Source organism: Pseudorca crassidens, chromosome 3 (assembly GCF_039906515.1).
Source record: "Pseudorca crassidens isolate mPseCra1 chromosome 3, mPseCra1.hap1, whole genome shotgun sequence".
NCBI lineage: Eukaryota > Metazoa > Chordata > Mammalia > Artiodactyla > Delphinidae > Pseudorca > Pseudorca crassidens.
This window is the reverse complement of record NC_090298.1, coordinates 156,883,751-156,907,600: the sequence shown is the minus strand read 5'-3', so window position 1 is coordinate 156,907,600 and position 23,850 is coordinate 156,883,751. Positions and strand designations below refer to the sequence as shown.

The 23,850-nt window shown below is 40.8% G+C and overlaps 1 long non-coding RNA gene across 1 annotated transcript in view; it reads left to right on the top strand.

The window, feature by feature from the left end:
- LOC137220899 (uncharacterized) overlaps nt 1-18,088 on the top strand; it is a 312,519-nt gene extending 294,431 nt beyond the window's left edge. Inside the window, exon 4 of the long non-coding RNA XR_010941838.1 lies at nt 17,790-18,088. This is a non-coding gene — a long non-coding RNA (uncharacterized lncRNA). The remainder of the gene's footprint in view (nt 1-17,789) is intronic.
- The last annotated feature ends 5,762 nt before the right edge of the window (nt 18,089-23,850 follow it).

Below are 23,850 nucleotides of genomic sequence, written 5' to 3'. Positions count from 1 at the left end.
GGAAACTCTAGAACTGAAAAATGTAATACCTGAATTTTTTTTAAAAGCCATTGGTTGGGTTTAATAGCAGAATGAAGTAGACAGAAAAGCATTGGTAAACTTGAAAAACAGAGGAATAGAAATGCTGAATCTAAAAAAATGGCCATGGCCTCAGAAAACTATGGGATAAGATCAAAAGATTTAACATACATGTAATTAGATTCTCAGAAGGAGAAGGTGGAAAAATATGGGATAGAAAAAATATGTGAAGAAATAATGACTGAAAACTTTCTAAATTTTGTTGAAAGACATAAATTTATAGATTCAAAATAGTCAGAAAAATCAAAGCAGAAGGGGAACAATGCCTAACAGATTATAGTTAAGTTGCTGGAAAATAAATATAAAAAGAGAAAATATTATATATATATATATAAAGAGAAAATCTTTAAGGAAGCTGGAGAAAAACACATTATATACAAGGGACCAATGACTCAAATGACCATGAACTTCTTATCAGAAATCATAGTGGTCAGAAGACAGGGGAGCAGCAGCTTTAAAATGTTACAAGCAAAAAAACAATCAATCCATATTGTTATATCCAGGGACACAATTCTATACCCAACCTCTTCAAAAAGGAGACTAAAATGAAATTTTCAGTTAAAACTGAGACAGTTTGTTGCCAGAGCACTTGTATTACAAGAAATGATAAAGAAAATTCATCAAGCTTAAAGCAGATGATACCAGAGGAAAAATCAAATCTTCAGGAAGGAATTAAGGGCATCAGAAATAATAAATATCTGGATAAATATAAAAGCTGTTTTTTACTCTTAATTTTTTTAAATGCATATGACGGTCTAAGGAAAAACTATAATATTGTCTTGCAGGGTTTATAACATAGGTAAATAGACTATATATGACAACTATACCATAAAAGCTGGCAGATTATGGGGAAGTAAATGAAATTATATCATCACAAGTATTCTACATTTTATGTGCTGTGGCACAGTATTAACTCTAATCAAACTTTGAAAAGTGAAAATTTTATATTGTAGTCCTTTAGAGTAACCACTAAAAATGTAATGCAAAGATGTATAGCTAAAGAGCCAATAGAGAAATTGAGGATTCTAAAATTAAAGTAATTCAAAAGAAAACAAGAGCAGAAAACAGAGGGAAAACCAGAAATCAAATATTGAAATGGTAGATCTAAATCCAGCCACATCAATAATTATATTAAAGTTAACGGGCTACTAATGTAATATGTTACTAATAGGGGAAATTATGTATGTACTGATAGTTTGAGGGAACTCTCTGGATGGTGTTTGCAATTCTTCTGTAATTCTTAAACTGTTTTAAAATGTAAATTTTATTTTTTAAAATGTGATGGGACTAAACACTTCAACTAAATTATGAGAATGTATGTAAAAGCAAGACTAGACTATGTACTGCCTGCAACTCACACTTCAAACATAAAGACACATATAGGTTGAAAGTAGATGGATGTCCCATGCACATCCGTGGAGTAAATCACTATACCATGCATATAATAAGAATAAAAAGGCTAGAGTGGCTATATTAAATTAAAATTAAATATATTTTGAGGCAAAAAAGTGATACCAGAGGTAAATAGGGGCATTTCAAAATAACAGTGTCAATTCATCAAAAATACATGTAATCATAAATAGGTAAATGCCTAATAAAAAGTTTCAAAAGACATGAAAATGGACAGAATCAAAGAAATACATAGACAAATCAGGAATCATAATAGAAAAATTTAACTCCACTCTTTCACTAATTGATAGAGCTAATTGGGTGCTATGATGGAGGCCCCCAAATATCAGTAGCTTAAACAACAACAAAAAAAGCTATTTACATCTCTTCTTCTATCTTGTTGCTCCACTATCCCCAGGGTATACCTTTATCCCCATGGCCCTTGATGGCTCATCACCACATCCTCACTCTCTGAGAGTCAGAAGAGGAAATGGGAGGGAGCATATCCCTTCAGTTTAAGAGTGCGGCCAGAAGAAGTTGCACACGTGTTTCTGCTCACATCTCCTTGGTCAGAATTTAGTCACATGGCCACCTTCAGCTACAAAAGAAGATGGAAAATACAGTCTTTATCCCCTGTAGCCAAATGCCCAGCTATAAATCAGAAGTTCTGTTACTACAGGTGAAGAAAGAAGGGATACTAGGATGTGACTGGAAGTCTCAGACACACCCCATTTTCATGATGTCTTTACTTGTAGAAGGAAGGAGTTCTTTGAACTAGCAAAGCAATAGGTTGTCATGTCATGTGATCATAGGTCTTAAAGCCCAAGATACTTTAGGGGACCACCTGGTGCAACTCCCCCTCAAGGTTTAAAAGGCAGAAACACATTTTACAGGCCGTCTCAAAGCTCTTGGGAACCCATGGCTTACTTGCTTGTTCTTGCCTCCTTGGCACCTCAAACAGTACCTGACATATAACAGAGACTCAATAAAACTTGTTGACTAAGTGTACACATGTTTCTCAATTCTATTTCCTCATTGTTTGGGAATTTATGGGTCTGTTCCATAAAAAACATGAGTTACAAATCATGTGGGGCTCCATTTGACAAGGAATGTTAGGAATCTTCCGAAGCAACTTAAGGAAGAACTTTTACGAAAGAGGGCAGAGTGAAAGAAGCATCACCAGTCTTCCAGTCAGAGTGGACTTCATGTAAAAACCCTGAGCAGTGTTGGCCCTCCTGCTTCACAGGTTTCTGTGCTGTGACTTCAGGCCCTCTCATCAAATTGTCTCCCCCTTGCCTATGCAGAGGCCTGAAATTCCACCACTAATAATTCCTTCAGGTTAATTGAAGCCCACTGTAAATCAGTTATGTGAGAGGGCACTATGACCCATCAGATCACTGTTAGTTAACAACACCTTCTAGAAGACAATTCCGTCAGACTGTAGCAAGCAGAGGCCTGAAAAACAGGAACAGTGAGAAGCCAATCTTTTTTTTAATTGTGGGGAGGAGCCCAGGTCATAGGGAGCTGCCAAAAAGAGCAGACCAGAGCAAGGCGGAAGGTGAACAGAAACAGACCAGCCCAGCCAAGAGGCAGCCTAAGGACACTGGACACGAGGTGGGGGTGGGGTGGGGGGACAAGAGACCCAGGCTCACAGTTACAACCCCCCCCTCACTTCCCAGATGATAGCAGGTGCTAGAGAAATATTTGTTGAGGAGATCAGTGGCGTGTGATATTTATCTAATTAATTTATTTAACAAACATTTATATCATGCTTACTATGTGCCAGGCACCATTCTGACATATTAACTTGAATTTAACCAGGGCAACAGCTTTGTCAAAAATTCGAGCTTGAGAGCCACCTCCACCATATTCTAGCTGTGTGACCTTGGGCCAGTGACTCATGCCTTCTGAGGCTCATTTCTATCACCTATCAAAGGGGTACCATAGTGATTGGACCTCAGAGTCATTGTGAAGAACTATCTAGCTAAGAGCCACAAAAGCACTTTATAGACTGTGAAATGTTCTGCAACTCATGACTAATATTATAAGTAATCCTAGAACTGGCTCGAGAGCAAATGATAACAACCAAAAAAAATCATCCTCTTGGTAATCATGATTGCTATCATCTTTTACAAACCTTGTGGACTCTGAAATTGGATGACTTTGTGCAAGTCTGTGTTGCCAATCTATTAGCTGCATGACTTGAGGCAAGCTGCTTTATCTCTCAGTGATTCCGTGTTTTCCTCTATAAAACTAGGACAAACAATAGTCTGTAAGTCATAGAATTCCTGTGAAGGATTAAAAAAGATGATAAAAATAAAGCACCTGGGACAACAACCTGGAGTGAATGCACCATGAATGATACATACCTCTGCTCTTTTAAAACTCACAGCATTACAGAGTAGGTAGTATTACTGTTATTGTCCTTATTTTCCAGGGGAGAAAGTAGAGGGACAGAGAGGTTGAATCACTTGTCCAGTGCCACATACCTAGGGAGTGATAAAGCTGGGATTCCTAGACAGGTCTGTTAGACCTGGGCATTTTTGTGGTTGCCTAAGCAAATATTCTCACTGTCCCTAATGACACACCAGAAATGCTTAAGGGAACTCATGAGCAAAAGAAAAAGGATTTAAAAAGTGAAAAAAAGAAAGAGAGGTGATAAGTATCTGGACTTTTCCTTACGTGCTAAGCTGTTACAAAAAGGAAACACAAACCTTTAAACACAAATGCTGGGGACTGGAGAGGCTTCCAGAAAAGATCTGCTCCCACCTCCTGCCTATGTAGGCACAGCACAGCCTGACGGATTATGAACCAAACTCATCCCCTCTCTCTCCTGGGCCATGACCCAAACCTTGTTAGCTTGGTGTATAAATTTAATGCATTTTCCATCTTAACTAAGCACTTAACAAGCACCGTGGCCATAAGTTTTGTAGTCTGTGACAGCAAAACTAGCATGAATTCCTTTTCCCTTCACATTTTCATGGATAGAAGATTCATTTTTAGCATAAATCTTAGCAACTTCAGCATATGATTTTTTTTTCATATTAAGTAGAGAACTTTTACCCTTCCACTTAAAGGAGGCACTATAGCTTCACTTTGCCATATCCAAATTGCCAGCATCACTACTCTTGCACTTTGGGGCCACTGGTAAATAAAATAAGGGTGACTTGAACACAAACATTATGATACTGTGATAGTAAATCTTATAACTGAGGTGGCTACTAAGTGATAATGGGCAGGATGCTCTGGACAAAGGGAGGATACACGTTCCAGGTGAGACAGAGCCGGGCAGCATGAGATTTCATCACACTACTCAGAATGGCATGCAATTTAAACTTATGAATTGTTTACTTCTGGAATTTTCCATTTAATATGTTTGGGCCATGGTTGACTATCAGAATCTGAAACCGCAGAAAGTGAAACTGCAGTTAAGGGGAGAACTACCGTATTGAAGATGATGGATCCACAAGATGGAAGGGTCCTAAGTCCCTGAACCACCCCTTAGAGAGGTGTTGCCTACCCATCAGAATTGCCCAGCTGAAACTAAGCATAAGCAAAAAGAACTCACTTTGATAGTTGAACAATTATATAGTTTGGGTCTGTTTGTCCCAGCAGCTAGCCTGACTTACCACTGCAGGAAATAGGAGGAAGGAGAGCTTTCTAGCATCCCTGACTATTGACCACCCAACTTCTGCCTAAATCTTTCCAGTGGTAGGGAGTTCTTTTCTTCCTGAAGTATTCGTTCACTCTTCATTCAATCAATCAACTAACGGGTTTTTGTTTGGTTTGGTTTGGTTTTTATTGAGGTATATAGTACAATATATATATATAAGTTTCAGGTGTACAACATAGTCACAATTTTTAAAGGTTGTACTCCATTTATAGTTATTTATAATGTATTGGCTATATTACCTGTGTTGTACAATATATCCTTGTACCTTATTTATTTTATGCATAAGGGTTTGTACTTCTTAATCCCTTAACCCTATCTTGCCCCTTTCACCTTCCATATCCCCACTGGTAACCACTAGTTTGTTCTTTATATCTGTGAGTCTTTTTGTTATATTCACTAGTTTTACTTTTTAGAGTCCACATTTAAGTGATATCTGACTTATTTCACTTAGCATAATTACTCCCCAGGTCCATCCATGTTGTTGCAAATGGCAAAATTTCATTCTTTTTTGTGGCTGAGTAGTATCCCATTATATATATATATATATATATATATATATATATATATATATATATATATATACACACACACACCACATCTTCTTTATCTATTCATTTGTTGGTGGACATTTAGGTTGCTTCCATTAGCAATTGTAAATAATGCTGCTATGAACATTGGAGTGCATGTATCCTTTCGAATTAGTGTTTTTATTTTTTTCATATATATAACCAGTAGTGGGATTGCTGGGTCATATGGTAGTTCTAATTTTAGTTTTCTGAGGAACCTCCATACTGTTTTCCACAGTGGCTGCACCAATTTACGTTCCCACCAACAGTGTATGAAGGGTCCCTTTTCTCCACATCTTCTCCAACGTTTATTATTTTTGTTCGTTTTGATAATAGTCATTCTGACAGGTGTGAGGTGATATTTCATTGTGGTTTTAACTTGCATTTCTCTGATGATTAACAATGTTGAGCATTTTTTCATGTTCCTGTTGGCCATCTGTGTCTTCTTTGGTAAAATGTCTATTCAGATCTTCTCATTTTATAATTGGTTTGATTTTTTTTTAATGTTGAGTTGGATGAGCTGTTTATATATTTTGAATATTAACCCCTTATCAGTCCTATCATTTGGTTGTCTTTTTGTTATGTCAGTGGTTCCCTTTTAAGTTTAATTAGATCCTATTTGTTTATTTTTGCTTTTATTTCCTTTGCTTTAGAGGACAAATCCAAAAAATATTGCTATGATTCATGTCAAAGAGTGTTCTGCCTATGTTCTCTTCTAGGAGTTTTATGGTTTCAGGCTTTACATTTAGGTCTTTAATCCATTTTGAGTTTATTTTTGTGTATGGTGTTAGAGAATGTTTTAAGTTCATTCTTTTACAAGTTTTCCCAACACCACTTATTGAAGACACTCTCTTATCTCCACTGTGTATTCTTGCCTCCTTTGTCATAAATTAATTGAACATCAGTGCATGGGTTTATTTATGTGCTATCTATCTTGTTGCATTGATCTATATTTCTGTTTTGTGCCAGTACCATACTGTTTTGATTACTGTAGCTTTGTAGTATAGTCTGAAGTCAGGGTGCATGATTCCTCCAGCTATGTTCTTCTTTCTCAAGATTGTTTTGGCTATTCAGGGTCTTTTATGTTTCCATATAAATTTTAAAATTATTTGTTCTAGTTTTGTGAAAAATGCCATTGGTAATTTTGATAGGGATTGCATTGAATCTGTAGATTGCTTTGGTTAGAACTAATGTTTATTGAGTTCCTACTATGTGCCAGGCCACATGCTAGGCACTGGGGAAGCAAGGATGAATGAGGCACAAGATCTCTGCCCTCATGAAGCTTGTCATCCAGACTGGTAGACAGAAACTGAACAAGTGAGCAGGCAGTAGGTGCAATGTTTATTGACTTTGATAAGTAACTTGAGGGAAACAAGCAGATTGCTGGCACAGAATAACTGAGGGAGGATCAAGTGTAGTGGAGGAAGAGAGGGGGAGGAGTTCGTCGAAGTCTTGTCTGAGGAGGTGACTGAGACCAGATACAACAATTGGCAGATATCCATGATTGTTTAAAAAAAAAGAAAAGAAAAGAAAACTTGAGGTTTTTCTTGTTGTTGTTTTGCTTATTTTAATAGGAAGATAAGTCTCCTTTAGCTCCATGTCGGGCCCTAATTATAGTCTGGGGTCCCAGAAAAGTCTGTTTTTTCCGATTACCAATTGACAGCTTCTCCAATATTCAGTATTTGCAGACAGCTGTCACATCTCTCCTATCCCCTCAAATCCCTCCTTCCCCTGGACCCCTTCAAGCAGCCCCACAGGGTTTGGAGACCCAGATATGTGCTGCAGTTATTAAGAATAGCCAGTAGCAGCAAGGATTCAGGTAAACAAGGAGGTCACAGAGACCCCCACTGTAAAGGTTATGTGGACCCTCCCAACATCTTGGGGATAACTGGTCCAACTCCCACAGCATTGCTTGTTCATTTCCCTACAGCTGCTGCTAACTGCTGGTTCCCATCAGGCATTAAATTCTCTGAGATTGGGAGGGAGCCGGCGGGGTTAGAGCCTTCAAAGGCTCCCACTGGAAGCCTTCTCTCTCTCTTGAAAACACTTTATTTTTTCGATGTTAAAATCATGTCCCTCCCCCCTGGTTTGAACACCAAAACAAACCTAGCTGTCCCCAGTGCTGGGCCCAAACCACAGGCGTGTGGCTGGGGAGCCAAAGAGGCAGCAGGAGGAGCTGCTCAGAGTCTTGCTCCTCCAGATTCCTGCTGGGCTCCACTCAGGAGGCAGGGAGGCTGTGTTCTGCAAAGACCCAGCCTCCCCTTCTTCACAATTAAACAGGACAGCACCTCAAGGGCAACAAGTCTGCCCTGCCCCCGAGGTGGCTCACAGGAGGTAGAGGCCTATGCAAGCTCCTGAGGCCTCTGAGTTAGCTGATACCTCCTTCCCTACCTGCCACCTCCTTCCCTACCTGCCAGGAATGGTCCCCAGCAGCTCTGGGGGCTCCCAGAGAGTCAAAAGGCTGAGGCCTGAGATCCAGGCAGTGTCCACAACTGTTTTCTCTGCTTGGTTTGGAGATAAAAACAACTGCTGCTTCTTGCTTTCTCACAATTTCCACTGAAGTCACTTGGGGCAAGACTGAGTCAGGGCTTCCAGAAGGTCTGGCAATAGCGTGGAAGCAAACAGTGGTGCTATTAGCACAGGACACACTCTCCCCAGCCGCCTCCACAGCAGGGGAATCAGAGCAGCATCATACAGCTTGCAAAACTGGCCTTCAGTGGCCTTCACACCACTTTGTCCGCTTCACTCAGCCTGACCTGTAGATATGGTTTCCCCTGACTCACATCACCTCTCTCCGCTATACCCCACCCCTGCCTTGCTTAGGGTTGCAGGTAGGACGAGGTGAGTGAGGGACCCAAGGTGCAAAATTGAAGGAGGCAATCACTCTCCAGGTCATGCAAGTTCAGTGTTTTTTGCACTCTGGGTGTGTCATTCCCCCCATCCTACTGCAGGTCCTGCAGATGCTACCTAAACCTGGTCCCTGAGGATATAGTTTATTTCTCTGATCTCTCCCAAACTCCATCCATTAGAAAAAATCTATACGTGGCTTCACACTCCTATGTAAAAGATCAAGTCCAGCTTGGAGAGGTCTTTCTGTTTGTTTGTTTTTTAGCCAGACAGTACTTTAATTTTTCTGTTGTTGTTGTTGCCAGTGCTTAAAATTCAGAAGAGTTCCAATGAAAAAAATCCTCGTTTCTAGCTTCTTTTGAAAACACAGAAGATATGGCCTCTCCGGCTGGAGTGGAGCCACAGCTGCCTCTTTAGGCCCACTGGACATGGCCTGTGCTCTCCAGCCCCCCAGAGCCCCACCTGTGCCAACTTACCATTCATATTACCTTCTTAGCCCCCATAGGCATTTGAGGTTGAACCTTCGATCTAAAGACAGATTATGTCCAGACATAAAGTAGCTTGTCTCTTATGGTGCAATTCTGGCAGCAGTGACTGACTAGGGTGGGAGACGGGGGCAGGAAGGAAACAGAGAAGATTTCCCGATGTCCTTGAACTCGGACCATGGAGGCAAGTCCCCATTCCACCAGCCAGGGTGCAGAAAAGACTAAAACTTGCAGTTTGGGGGAAGAAACATGTTACGTGACAGCATCAGAAGAGCTGCGGAGATAAAGGGATGAAACTTGAGTTGAAAACAGCACTGACCAAAGGTCAGGAGGCCTGCCTGGGTATCCCACATTTGCCCCTGACTTCTGTGTAATGTTGGACACAACCACTCCTGAAACTTCAGCTTCCTCGTCTCTTAATAAGGAGAGTCAGGCTGGATTATTTCTGAGATCCGTCCTAGCTCTAACTCTCTTGAATGTAATGGTTACTATTCTTCAGTGGAATTATTCTAGTAAAAGAGAATCTCAGCATTGTTTGGGCCAGCTTAAAAGAGCAGTTGAGAGGAGATCAGAAACCACATTTCATCGATAGCATGGAATTTTGCACGTTTTGCAGTGCTCTACTTATCCTTTCATAAGTTCTCTGATTCTGCTGAGAATATACACATAGAGGAGCTCAAACAGTAGCCTGACTCAACAGTCTCTTGCCTTAAAAACTGCTCGTCTGCTTGAAAATTCACTAGGTGTGAAATCTAGTTTGCTAAAGGCTGTGTCTCTACCTTGAAGATGCTGGAGGAGAAGAAAGCTCCCTGTCCGCCCTGTGGGGGGCAATCCAAGTGGAATTCAATGCAACAGGCACTAACAAATATCTAAGCAGCACTCTACACAGTGTAGACTCTGGGAGGATACCAGGAAATACATCCAGGAGTAAAGCCCACTCCTTGTCCTTGAGGAGATTACAGTAGGGCAGAGAGGTCAGCACAACAGCCACAGAATCCAAATGCACAGCAGAGTAAGATAAAAGTCAATCAGAGTTATAAAGTGCTAGGAGGAGTCAAAAACAGGAAGGGGTTACATAGGCCTACGGTGTGAACTTTAGACTATTAGTGAAGGATGAATAGATGAGGATGGGCAGGAAGGAACAGTGGCTTCAGTTACTCACTGATCTACCAAGGATGAAAGTTTCCTACTGCCTAACATTGCCTTAGGCACTGGGATGTAAGGGTTAACAAGACAGGAGGGAGTCCTGCTTTCATGGAACTTACTTTCTAGTGAGGGACTTAGACAAGTATACAAATACATAAGCTAATTTCAGATATTGTTGAATGCTATGAAGAATATGAAATGAAATGATTACCATAGATGTTGATTGTAAGATGGACAGGGAAGACCTCCCTGAGGAGGCTCCAGTTGAGCTGTGTCATGGGATCATCTGGAGAAGAGCACCCCGAGTCATTTCCAAATGTTGCACATTGCCAGTATCCCTGGGGGACAAAAATGCCCCCGGATGAGAACTAATATAGACCCTACTATAGCTAACACCATAAGGTTACTGGGGCTGACTTGAGTCTTTCTTAACCCAAGAATCCTGCATACAAAATGGTTTTAGCCACCAAATTAGGGGCAGCATGAATTGGTCCCCAGTAGAGAAAAGACAAATGCCCTCTTACAAAATGTTGTTTTACCTCCATATTCTGTGGCATACAGGCTTCTTCCATAGCCTCCGGTTCTCTACTTGAGTAAAAGTAATGTGGGGTAAGGGGCAAAGAGTGATGGAACCTAGGGGGGATATTCCATTCCAGGGCTATTAGCCCCCAGACAAAGGATAAGACAAAAGCTCCAATTTGCCCTTTTTAGTGCTAGGACAAGCCTCTTGCAATCCTGGCTCAAGATAGACAAGTCAGCATCAGGAATTTATTTCAGTTATCCCTGTTGTTTAAGGTACAGTTTTCATAGCTATGTTGATCTGTGTCTTTATTTTTGTTGTGCTTTTTAAAGACGACAAGAGGGAAAAATAAAGTATGATTTGATTCAACAGATATATAACAAGCCCCTACCTTGTCTTCACTACATCAGTTTTCTCATGGGCACAAGAAAAGGCACAGTGGGATAGAATCCCCAGGTGCATCTGAGGAACTGCATGTCCTGGATATGGCTGGAGTGTGGGTTCCTGTGGGGCCCAAAAAGGACCAGGCTGCTTCCTTTGCTTATGCTGGGGTCTAGGCGGGGGTCAACAGCCAGGTTGGCCCCAGGATGAGCGTGGCATGAACATCTCTGCTAAGAAGTGATTGAGATCATATTTTTCAGGCTGGAATCTCAGTAAATTAGCTCTTCAAAGGATTATTCCTAAAACGTTAGCCGAGTGGCTGACAGGGTCTTGGTGCTCTGGCCGGGTGTCAGGCCTGAGCCTCTGAGGTGGGAGAGCCAACTTCAGGACACTGGTCCACCAGAGACCTCCCGACCACACGTAATATCAAATGGTGAAAGATCTCACAGAGATCTCCATCTCAAGGCTAAGACCCAGCTCCACTGAACAACCAGCAAGCTACAGTGCTGGACACCCTATGCCAAAAAACTAGCAAGACAGGAACACGACCCCACTCATTAGCAGAGAGGCTGCCTAAAATCATAATAAGGTCACAGACACCCCAAAAACCACCATTGGACGCGGTCCTGCCCACCAGAAAGACAAGATCCAGTCTCATCCACCAGAACACAGGCACCAGTCCCCTCCACCAGGAAGGCTACACAACCCACTGAACCAACCTTAGCCACTGGGGGCAGACACCAAAAACAATGGGAACTACGAACCTGCAGCCTGTGAAAAGGAGACCCCAAACACAGTAAGTTAAGCAAAATGAGAAGACAGAGAAACACACAGCAGATGAAGAAGCAAGGTAAAAACCCAACAGACCAAACAAATGAAGAGGAAATAGGCAGCCTACCTGGAAAAGGATTCAGAGTAATGATAGTAAAGATGATCGCAAATCTTGGAACTAGAATGGAGAAAATACAAGAAATATTTAACAAGGAACTAGAAGAACTAAAGAGTAAACAAACAATGATGAACAACACAATAAATGAAATTAAAAATTCTCTAGAAGGAATCAATAGCAGAATAACTGAGGCAGAAGAATGGATAAGTGACCTGGAAGATAAAATAGTGGAAGTAACTACCACAGAGCAGAAAAAAGAATGAAAAGAATTGAGGACAGTCTAAGAGACTTATGGGACAAAATTAAACGCACCAACATTTGAATTATAGGGGTCCCAGAAGAAGAAGAGAAAAAGAAAGAGATTGAGAAAATATTTGAAGAGATTATAGTTGAAAACTTCCCTAATATGGGAAAAGAAATAGCCAATCAAGTCCAGGAAGTGAAGAGAGTCCCATACAGGATAAATCCAAGGAGAAACATGCCAATATTAATAGTTTGATATTAATCAAACTATCAAAAATTAAATACAAAGAAAAAATATGAAAAGCAGCAAGGGAAAAGCAACCAATAACATACATGGGAATCCCCATAAGGCTAACAGCTGATCTTTCAGCAGAAACTCTGCAAGCCAGAAGGGAGTGGCAGGACATATTTCAAGTGATGAAAGGGAAAAACCTACAACCAAGATTACTCTACCCAGCAAGGATCTCATTCAGACTCAATGAAGAAATTAAAACCTTTACAGACAAACAAAAGCTAAGAAAATTCAGCACCACCAAACCAGCATTACAACAAATGCTAAAGGAACTTCTTTAGGCAGGAAACACAAGAGAAGGAAAAGACCTACAATAACAAACCGAAAACAATTAAGAAAATGGTAATAGGAACATACATATCGATAATTACCTTAAATGTAAATGAATTAAATGCTCCAGCCAAAAGACATAGACTGGCTGAATGGATAAAAAACAAAACCAGTATATATGCTGTCTACAAGAGACCCACTTCTTCAAACCTAGGGATACATACAGACTGAAAGTGAGGGGATGGAAAAAGATATTCCATGCAAATGGAATTCAAAAGAAAGCTGGAGAAGCAATTCTCATATCAGACAAAACAGACTTTAAAATAAAGACTATTACAAGAGACAAAGAAGGACACTACATAATGATCAAGGGATCAATACAAGAAGAAAATAATAACAATTGTAAATATTTATGCACCCAACATAGGAGCACCTCAATACATAAGGCAAATGCTAACAGCCATGAAAGGGGAAATCGACAGTAACACAATCATAGGAGGGGACTTTAACACCCCACTTTCACCAATGGACAGATCATCCAAGATGAAAATAAATAAGGAAACACAAGCTTCAAATGGCACATTAAACAAGATGGACTTAATTGATATTTATAGGACATTCCATCCAGAAATAACAGAATACACCTTCTTCTCAAGTGCTCATGGAACATTCTCGAGGATAGATCATATTTGGGTCACAAATCAAGCCTCAGTAAATTTAAGAAAATTGAAATCATATCAACTATCTTTTCTGACCACAACGCTATGAGACTAGATATCAATTACAGGAAAAAAAATCTGTAAAAAATACAAACACATGGAGGCTAAACAATACACTACTTAACAACCAAGAGATCACTGAAGAAATCAAACAGGGAATCAAAAAATACCTAGAAACAAATGACAATGAAAATACGGTAACCCAAAACCTATGGGATGCAGCAAAAGCAGTTCTATGAGGGAAGTTTATAGCAGTACAGTCCTACCTCAAGAAACAAGAAACATCTCAAACACACAACCTAAGCTTACACCTAAAGCAATTAGAGAAAGTAAAACAAAAAAAACCCAAAGTTAGCAGAAGGAAAGAAATCATAAAGATCAGACCAGAAATAAATGAAAAAGAAATGAAGGAAACAGTAGCAAGGATCAATAAAACTAAAAGCTGGTTCTTTGAGAAGATACACAAAATTGATAAACCATTAGCCTGATTCATCCAGAAAAAAAGAGAGAAGACTCAAATCAGTAGAATTAGAAAAGAAAAAGGAGAAGTAACAACTGACACTGCAGAAATACAAAGGATCATGAGAGATTCCTACAAGCAACTCTATGCCAATAAAATGGACAACCTGGAAGAAATGGACCAATTCTTAGAAAAGCACAACCTTCTGAGACTGGACCAGGAAGAAATAGAAAATATAAACAGACCAGGGCTTCCCTGGTGGCACAGTGGTTGAGAGTCCACCTGCTGATGCAGGGGACACGGGTTCGTGCCCCAGTCCGGGAGGATCCCACATGCCGCGGAGCGGCTGGGCCCGTTAGCCATGGCTGCTGAGCCTGCGCGTCCGGAGCCTGTGCTCCGCAACGGGAGAGGCAACAACAGTGAGAGGCCTGCATACCACAAAAGAAAAATAAATTAAATTAAATTAAATTAAATAAACAGACCAATCACAAGCACTGAAATTGAGACTGTGATTAAAAACCTTCCAACAAACAAAAGCCCAGGACCAGATGGCTTCACAGGTGAATTCTGTCAAACATTTAGAGAAGAGCTAACACCTATCCTTCTCAAATTCTTCCAAAACATAGCAGAGGGAGGAACACTCCCAAACTCATTCTACGAGTCCACCATCACCCTAATACCAAAACCCGACAAAGATGTCACAAAGAAAGAAAACTACAGGCCAATATCGCTGATGAACATAGATGCAAAAATCCTCAACAAAATACTAGCAATCAGAATCCAACAGCACATTAAAGGGATCATACTCGATGATCAAGTGGGGTTATCCTAGGAATGCAAGATTCTTCAGTATACACAAATCAATCAATGTGATACATCATATTAACAAATTGGAGGATAAAAACCATATGATCATCTCAATAGATGCAGAGAAAGCTTTCAACAAAATTCAACACCCATTTATGTTAAAAACCCTCCAGAAAGCAGGCATAGAGGGAACTTACCTCAAAATAATAAAGGCCATATACGACAAACCCACAGCTAGCATTGTTCTCAATGGTGAAAAACTGAAACCATTTCCACTAAGATCAGAAACAAGACAAAGTTGCCCACTCTCACCACTCTTATTCGACATAGTTTTGGAAGTTTTAGCCACAGCAACAGAGAAGAAAAAGAAATAAAAGGAATACAAATTGGAAAAGAAGAAGAAAAACTGTCACTGTTTGCAGGTGACATACTATACATAGAGAATCCTAAAGATGCCACCAGAAAACTACTAGAGCTAATCAATGAATTTGGTAAAGTAGCAGGATACAAAATTAATGCACACAAATCTCTGGCATTCCTATACACTAATGATGAAAAATCTGAAAGAGAAATTAAGGAAACACTCCCATTTACCATTGCAAGGAAAAGGAATAAACCTACCTAAGGAGACAAAAGACCTGTATGCAGAAAACTATAAGACACTGATAGAAAGAAATTAAAGATGATATAAGCAGATAGAGAGATATACCATGTTCTTGGATTGGAAGAATCAACATTGTGAAAATGACTATACTACGCAAAGCAATCTACAGATTCAGTTTAATCCCTATCAAACTACCAATGGCATTTTTTATAGAACTAGAACAGAAAATTTCACAATTTGTATGGAAACACAAAAGACCCTGAATAGCCAAAGCGATCTTGAGAAAGAAAAACAGAGCTGGAGGAATCAGGCTCCCGGACTTCAGACTATATTACAAAGCTACAGTAATCAAGAGAGTATGGTACTGGCACAAAAACAGAAATATAGATCAATGGAACAGGATAGAAAGCCCAAAGATAAAGCCACACACATATGGTCACCTTATCTTTGATAAAGGAGGCAAGAATAAACAATGGAGAAGACAACCTCTTTAAGAAGTGGTGCTGGGAAAAGTGGACAGCTGCATGTAAAAGAATGAAATTAGAACACTCCCTAACACCATACACAAAAATAAACTCCAAATGGATTAAAGACCTAAATGTAAGGCCAGACACTATCAAACTCTTAGAGGAAAACATAGGCAGAACACTCTATGACATAAATTACAGCAAGATCCTTTGTGACCCACCTCCTAGTGAAATGAAATAAAAACAAAAATAAACAAATGGGACCTAATGAAACTTAAAAGCTTTTGCACAGCAAGGGAAACTATACACAGGATGAAAAGACAACCCTCAGAATGGGAGAAAATATTTGCAAACGAAGCAACTGACAAAGGATTAATCTCCAAGATATACAAGCAGCTCATGCAGCTCAATATCAAAAGTACAAACAACCCAATCCATAAATGGGCAGAAGACCTAAATAGACATTTCTCCAAAGAAGATATACAGATTGCCAACAAACACAGGAAAGGATGCTTAACATCACTAATCATGAGAGAAATGCAAATCAAAACTACAATGAGGTATCACCTCACAACGGTCAGAATGGTCATCATCAAAAAAATCTACAAACAATAAATGCTGGAGAGGGTGTGGAGAAAAGGGAACCCTCTTGCACTGTTGGAGGGAATGTAAATTGATACAGCCACTATGGAGAACAGTATGGAGGTTCCTTAGAAAACTAAAAATAGAAGTACTGTATGACTCAGCAATCCCACCACTTGGCATATACCCTGAGAAAAACATAATTCCAAATGAATCATGTACCACAGTGTTCATTGCAGCACTATTTACAGTAGCCAGGGCATGGAAGCATCCTAAGTGTCCATCGACAGATGTATGGATAAAGAAGATGTGGCACATATATACAATGGAATATTACTCAACCATAAAAAGAAACTAAATTGAGTTATTTGTAGTGAGGTGGATGGACCTAGAGAGTGTCATACAGTGTGAAGTAAGTCAGAAAGAGAAATACAAATACTGTATGCTAACACATATATATGGAATCTTAAAGAAAACAAAAAAAAGGTTCTGAAGAACCTAGGGGCAGGACAGGAATAAAGATGCACAGGTAGAGAATGGACTTGAGGACACAGGGAGGGCGAAGTGTAAGGTGGGACGAAGTGAGAGAGTGGCATGGACATATGTACACTACCAAATGTAAAACAGATAGCTAGTGGGAAGCAGCTGCATAGCACAGTGAGATCAGCTCGGTGCTTTGTGTCCCACTAGAGAGGCGGGATGGGGAGTGTGGGAGGGAGACGTAAGAGGGAGGGGATATGGGGATATATGTATACATATAGCTGATTCACTTTGTTATACAGCAGAAACTAACACACCATTGTAAAGCAATTATACTCCAATAAAGATGTTTAAAAAAAAGGGGGGGGCCAGGGTGCAGAGGAAGACCAAAGCCAGTTCTTCAAGGGTCTTGAAGTTTAAGTTTATCCTATAGGACACAGATAATAGGGAGCCATGGAAGGCTCAGAAGCAGGGAAATATCACTGTGAGACCTACGCTTGGGTATAGGCAGGGAATAGACATTTCTATGTGAGAAGAGTGAAGAGTCTGAGGACTCGCCCTCCTATTTAATACCTGAGGGGCTAATACTCACTTTCAGCCGAGTTGACCTTCTGGATTTTATTGCAACCCTGTGTCTCCACCTTTTGGCATGGCTCAGCGTGAGAGCTGCAGGGGCAAGAGCCAGGAGCCTCCCTGGGAACACAAGCTCTCGCCATCAGTTGCTCCATTGCTCAGGGGGGATTCCAGCTCCCAAGGGTCATGAGGCCTTGCCCCTGGAAGGAGTGGGGGATGAAGCTGCCTCGGTGTGACTCAGAAAACAGATCCAGGCTTGGCAGCAGTTGAGAACTGTTTGGAAACTTCATACCAGGTTTTGCTTTGTTTTGTTCACAGGCCCTCAGAGTAAGCTGCAGGAATAGGCTTCTGCGGTCTTGGATCTCCTATTGCTCCCCCGCTCCCACGAGCTGCCGAGGGCCTTTCCTGGCTTGGAGCCACACCCAAGTCCTCATCAGCGTGGTCATCTTCTTTCCAAAATTGAGCCTACCTACCACAGGGGGACCAGCATTTACCAGGTCAGCTCCAGGCAGAGGTGAAGGATGACTAGAGCTGTTAATGAACACCACCACCAAAATACTTGTGATCTATCGAATGACTCGATTCCCACATGGTGAATGTCAAGTTTAGTACATGTGTCCTGTCATCTGATGGCCAGAACAGCTTAATGAAGTAGGTACAAGTATTTTCTTCATTTATCAGATAAACTGAGGCACAGAGAGCAACTTGCGGCTGGTATTTTGCAAAACCTAGATTCAAAGCTGGTTCTTACTCCAAAGCTGGGGCTCTATGGCCCACCAATCTCCCATTTCTCAGCACTTCCCTTGGGCAGCTGCCCCTTTCTCTACCCACCAAGTACCCATTGCCTTGCAGCTGTGTTTTCTCACGTAAACATCCAGTTCCTCCCACGTGCAGCTCATTTGTCGGGGGAGTCTCAGCTCTGCCATGAATTAGTTCTGTGACCCTGGAAAAAGTCCTTTAAGCTACCTGGGCCTCAGTTTGCCTATCAATAAAATGGGGATGCCCTCCCTTTTTTATAGTCAGTGTAGGGATTTAATCCTCTGCTCCTAATACCTCAGAAACCTGTTTGGGACACATAATCGAAAGGTCTTATTATGTCGATGCAGAAGTGACACATAGTCAGAGGTTCGAGTCCTGCCTGAGGCATTGAACACCCAGGAGGTCTCCACAAGTAGACTGGAGTAACAGGTGTCTGCACCGGGGGGCAGCTCTGACCCAGCCAATTCTGCTGGCAAAGCTTGCTCTTGGCTCTTTCCATGGAGAGAAGCACATTCCACAGCCTGGCAGCCCAGCACCAGGAAACAGCCCTGCTCAGACACAAGGAAAATGAACATCAAAGGGGCTCTGTTGGTTTATAAAAGTATTATGAGCCTCCAAGTTCTCTTGTTCGTTGCCAAGGTGAGAAGACAAGGGAGGAGAGAGACTGGGTCCAAGGAAAGCATGGAGGATCTCCTTGTTCTTAGCTGTTAAACAAAAGCACTGTCTCCCCCAGGCTGAGGCCAATAGCTTTCTCTACAGGCTGGCTATGCTCTGCTGTGTTCGCAGCTCAGCCTTGGGTCTGATTAACAGGAGCCTAGAAGCATCATTTTAGGGCTTCTATCACATCTGCTGTGTTCATTTCCTGGAGTTGTTGTAGCAAAGTACCCACAAACTGGGTGGCTTAGAGAAATAGAAATGTACTGTTTAACAGCTCTGGAGGCTAGAAGTCCAAAATCAAGGTGGTGGCAGGGCCATATTCCCTCTGAAATGTATAGGAGAAAGATCCTTCTGGCCTCTTTCAGCTTCTGATAGTGTTACTGACTCTGGTCCTTGGACTCTTTAATCAATAGAAATTGATAGGCTAGACAAGGAATTCAGGCAAGGCTTTACTGGGACCTGTGCTACAGGATGAGGGAGCAAAAACAAGTAACAGGTTCCTTTGTTCACTCCCTGAGGAGGGGCGGGCTGGTTCCGAAGGTGGAAGGAGGGTAGGGGCAGATGGATGGGTTGGGCTGCAGGGCTGGTTTCAGTGGACTGCCCACCCCCTGTGTGCAGGGGTCCTGTGTTGCACCCTGCTTTTGCTCCTGGCACCTCAGAAGTGGCAGTTGGTTTGTGACCTTTGTGTATCTTATTGTTCATAATTGCTCCAGCTGTGGACGCGTGCAGTACTTTTAGTCCCTTATAGTTTCTTTGTATTCTGTTGCTCGGAGGAGACGTTTGTCCACGTGTAAGCACTCCGGTAAAGGGTCCCAAGTCCCAGCCTGTTTCAATAGCTCTGGAGACTCCTCAGCTTGTGACCTCATACCTCCAATCTCTGCCTCCCCCATGGCATTCTCCCCGTAGCTTCACACCATCTTCTGTCTAGGAGCACCTGTGTCCAAGTTTCCCCTTCTTAGAAGGACACAAGTCATTTGGATTAGGGCCTACCACAATGACCTCATTTTTACTTGGTTACCTCTGCAAAGGCTGTTTTTCCAAATTAGGTCACATTCTGAGGTGTAGGGGTTAAACTTTGACATATCTTCTTGGGGAGCACACTTCAGCCTATAATGCCTGCCCTTCTCACTCTGTAGAAAAAAAATGGCCCAAAAGATTTGGATTTGATTTCATTTATGCCCATAACTGGCTTCTTGGTGTTGACAAGTGATTTTCAACATGGTTCCTCATCTTGCTGACTTGGGAGGAAGATTAAATGAGATTATAGAAATTACTAACTATATAATTTGAAGTGACCTCTGAGATCATGCAGCATTTCCCAAAATACTCATGAGAGTATTAATCCTACAAAGTCCTTTTGGGATAACAGTGGGGAGTGGTGCTACGAGTCCCTCTCAGAGACTCTCACTGTGCATTAGCAGGCCAAAGGCTCTGAGAAGTCCTATGGTAAAAATACCTTTTTGTCCCAGCATCTCCCACATTAATTTCACCATGGAACCCTATTATTTAGATAATCTCTGGTAGCACTCTCTTGATCACTGATCCACCCTTGGGAAATAGTCGTCTAGATTAATATCTCTAGTTCATTAGAAAACCAGGACTTAGACTTCTATCACCTCCTACATAAACTATCCCCAAATCCCAAATCCTCATTTTAGGCTCAGCTTTGAGGGGAACCCAAACTGAAACAGATCTTTGTTCCCCAGAATAAAATCATCTTTATGGCTATTTAAAAATTTTTTTAATACTATGTACTCGTTAGTAAATTTTCAAAGAATGCGGAAAAGAATAAGAAAGATAAGTAAAGCTCACCTTAAATATAAGGATAAGTAAAGCCACCCAAAAATAACTGGCTAAAATGAGATCTTTATTATTTGTGCCACATTTTGATTACAGAAGGAGGTGATGAGGCTTAGGAACTGGGATGGGAGCTGGACCCAGAATCAGTGAGCTCAGAAGCACGTCCTGATGTTAGTTAGCTCTTGCTCAAATTTTATGCAAGTCCCTTGGCCTCCCTGTGCCTCGGCTTCCCCTTACCCCTTTAGGGAAAAATGTGTCTGTCTATTGCAGAGCCTGAAGATTGGTAATATTAATGGCTATCATTTTTGGGGTGCCTACTGGGTACACACAATATTATATTACATGTTATTTCATCCAGGAAATTAACTTAGATGCAGGTGAGATCATTGAGGCTTTGAGAATTTAAGTGACTTTCTTAAGGTTCTACAGCTGATGGCAGTAACAGGGGCAGAATTTGAACCCAAATCTGCCTAACCCTGCAGCTTCTTACATAACCACAACTCTATGGTTTCTTATACCACGTACTGCAAAAATCAGTTGTGTTTTCTGACTTCTTGGCTCCTGTTAAATGATTTTGCTATGTTTGGGATAATTTCAGCTCTGTGCATCCCACTTCTCCTAAGCAGAACTTAGAAATCTCAAAGCAAATTCCAGCCTTTCTTGCAACTTGAATGAAGACATGCATCTCAGGTTCCACCAATCGGACACACTCCTATACACTTTGATTCCAAAAGAGCAACTTAAGGAAAGAAATTTCCAGAAGATCCGTTTTGCTGGCAGAATGGTGGCAAGAGGTCTGACTTTTGGGATGACAACATTTGTAAGGTTGAGATCCTGGCGCAGAAGCAGTGGTGGTTTCCTCGGGGGCTTGGTGGTCCCTCCACCACAGAAGGGGCAGTGATCCCCCCTCAGTCCAGTTCTAGGGAGTGATGTTTTCATTGCTCCTGGAAGCTCAGCTTCAAGCCTGGCTCTCCATTTCTCCTAACAACTCTGAGAGCTCCCAGGATCCTCTTGATAAACAACTTCTCTGCCCAGTTAGCCTGAGTCACCTTCTGTTGCTTGCCACCAGAATGATACCTCTCACTACACAAAATCCCAATTGCTTTATGTATCTACATAGTAACGAATAGAGCCAGTCCATTTCTGATCAATTTGATCAAAATAGGCAACAAATTCATTTTGATCCCAAAAGGAACTTTTGGCCAAAGTTATACAAATTGTTTTCAACTGTGCTGATCATAGTACCCATCAATGGCTAAATCTCCAGTTCATATTGCACTTTGTGCCTGGAGTCTAGGTGTCAGAAGCCAAAAAGAAACTAGGCTTGCCTGAATGAGTTTTCTGAAAGAAGTTTAATTGGAAATCATAGTTATCCTTTCACCCAACAGTTCTCAAACATTATATCCCCCAAACACTTTTATGCTCTGAAAAATATTGAGGACCCAAACAACGTTTGTGTAGGTTATATCTATCCACACCTACTGTATTCAAAGTTAAAACTGAAAAGAAATTATTTATACTTTTATTTTCAAAAATAATAAAAACATTACATGTTAATATAAATAACACATTTTTAAAATAACTATATTTTCCACACTACAAAAAAATTAGTAAGAAGAGGGGCATTGTTGACATTTCTGCAAATTTGTTTTCTTATTTATTTATTTTTGAATTTTTGAATTTTTGAATTTTTTTCTTTTTTTTATTAGCAGGTTCTTATTAGTTATCCATTTATACATATTAGTGTATACATGTCAATCTCAATCTCCCAGTTCATCCCAGCCCCCCCAGCCACTTTCCCCCTTGGTGTCCATACGTTTGTCTCTACATCTGTGTCTCAGTTTCTGCCCTGCAAACCGGTTCATCTGTACCATTTTTCTAGGTTCCATATATATGTGTTAATATACAATGTTTGCTTTTCTCTTTCTGACTTACTTCACTCTGCATGACAGTCTCTAGATTCATCCACATCTCTACAAATGACCCAATTTCGTTCCTTTTTATGGCTGAGTAATATTCCATTGTATATATGTGCCACATCTTCTTGATCCATTCCTCTGCTGATGAGCATTTAGGTTGCTTCCATGACCTGGCTATTGTAAATAGTGCTGCAATGAAGATTGTGGTGAATGAGTCTTTTTAAATTATGGTTTTCTCTGGGTATATGCCCAGTAGTAGGATTGCTGGGTCATATGGTAGTTCTATTTTTAGTCTTTCAAGGAACCTCCATATTGTTCTCCATAGTGGCTGTATCAATTTACATTCCCACCAACAGTGCAAGAGGGTTCCCTTTTCTCCACACCCTCTCCAGCGTTTGTTGTTTGTAGATTTTCTGACCTTGCCCATTCTAACTGGTGTGAGGACCCCATTGTAGTTATGATTTGCATTTCTCTAATGATTAGTGATGTTGAGCAGCTTTTCACGTGCTTCTTGGCCATCTGTCTGTCTTCTTTGGAGAAATGTCTGTTTAGGTCTTCTGCCCATTTTCGGATTGGGTTGTTTGTTTCTTTAATATTGAGCTGCATGAGCTGTTTATATATTTTGGAGATTAATCCTTTGTCCATTGATCCGTTTGCAAATCTTTTCTCCCATTCTGAGGGTTGTCTTTTCGTCTTGTTTATGATTTCCTTTGCTGTGCAAAAGCTTTTAAGTATCATTAGGTCCCATTTGTTTATTTTTGTTTTTATTTCCATTACTCTAGGAGGTGGATCAAAAAAGATCTTGCTGTGATTTATGTCAAAGAGTGTTCTTCCTATGTTTTCCTCTAAGAGTTTTATAGTGACTGCTCTTACATTTAGGTCTTTAATCCACTTTGAGTTTATTTTTGTGTATGGTGTTAGGGAGTGTTCTAATTTCATTCTTTTACATGTAGCTGTCCAGTTTTCCCAGCACCACTTATTGAAGAGACTGTCTTTTCTCCATTGTATATCCTTGCCTCCTTTGTCATAGATTAGTTGCCCATAGGTGCATGGGTTTATCTCTGGGCTTTCTATCCTGTTCCATTGATCTATATTTCTGTTTTTGTGCCAGTACCATACTGTCTTGATTACTGGAGATTTGTAGTATAGTCTGAAGTCAGGGAGCCTGATTCTTCCAGCTCTGTTTTTTTCCCTCAAGACCACTTTGGCTCTTTGGGGTCTTTTGTGTCTCCATACAAATTTTA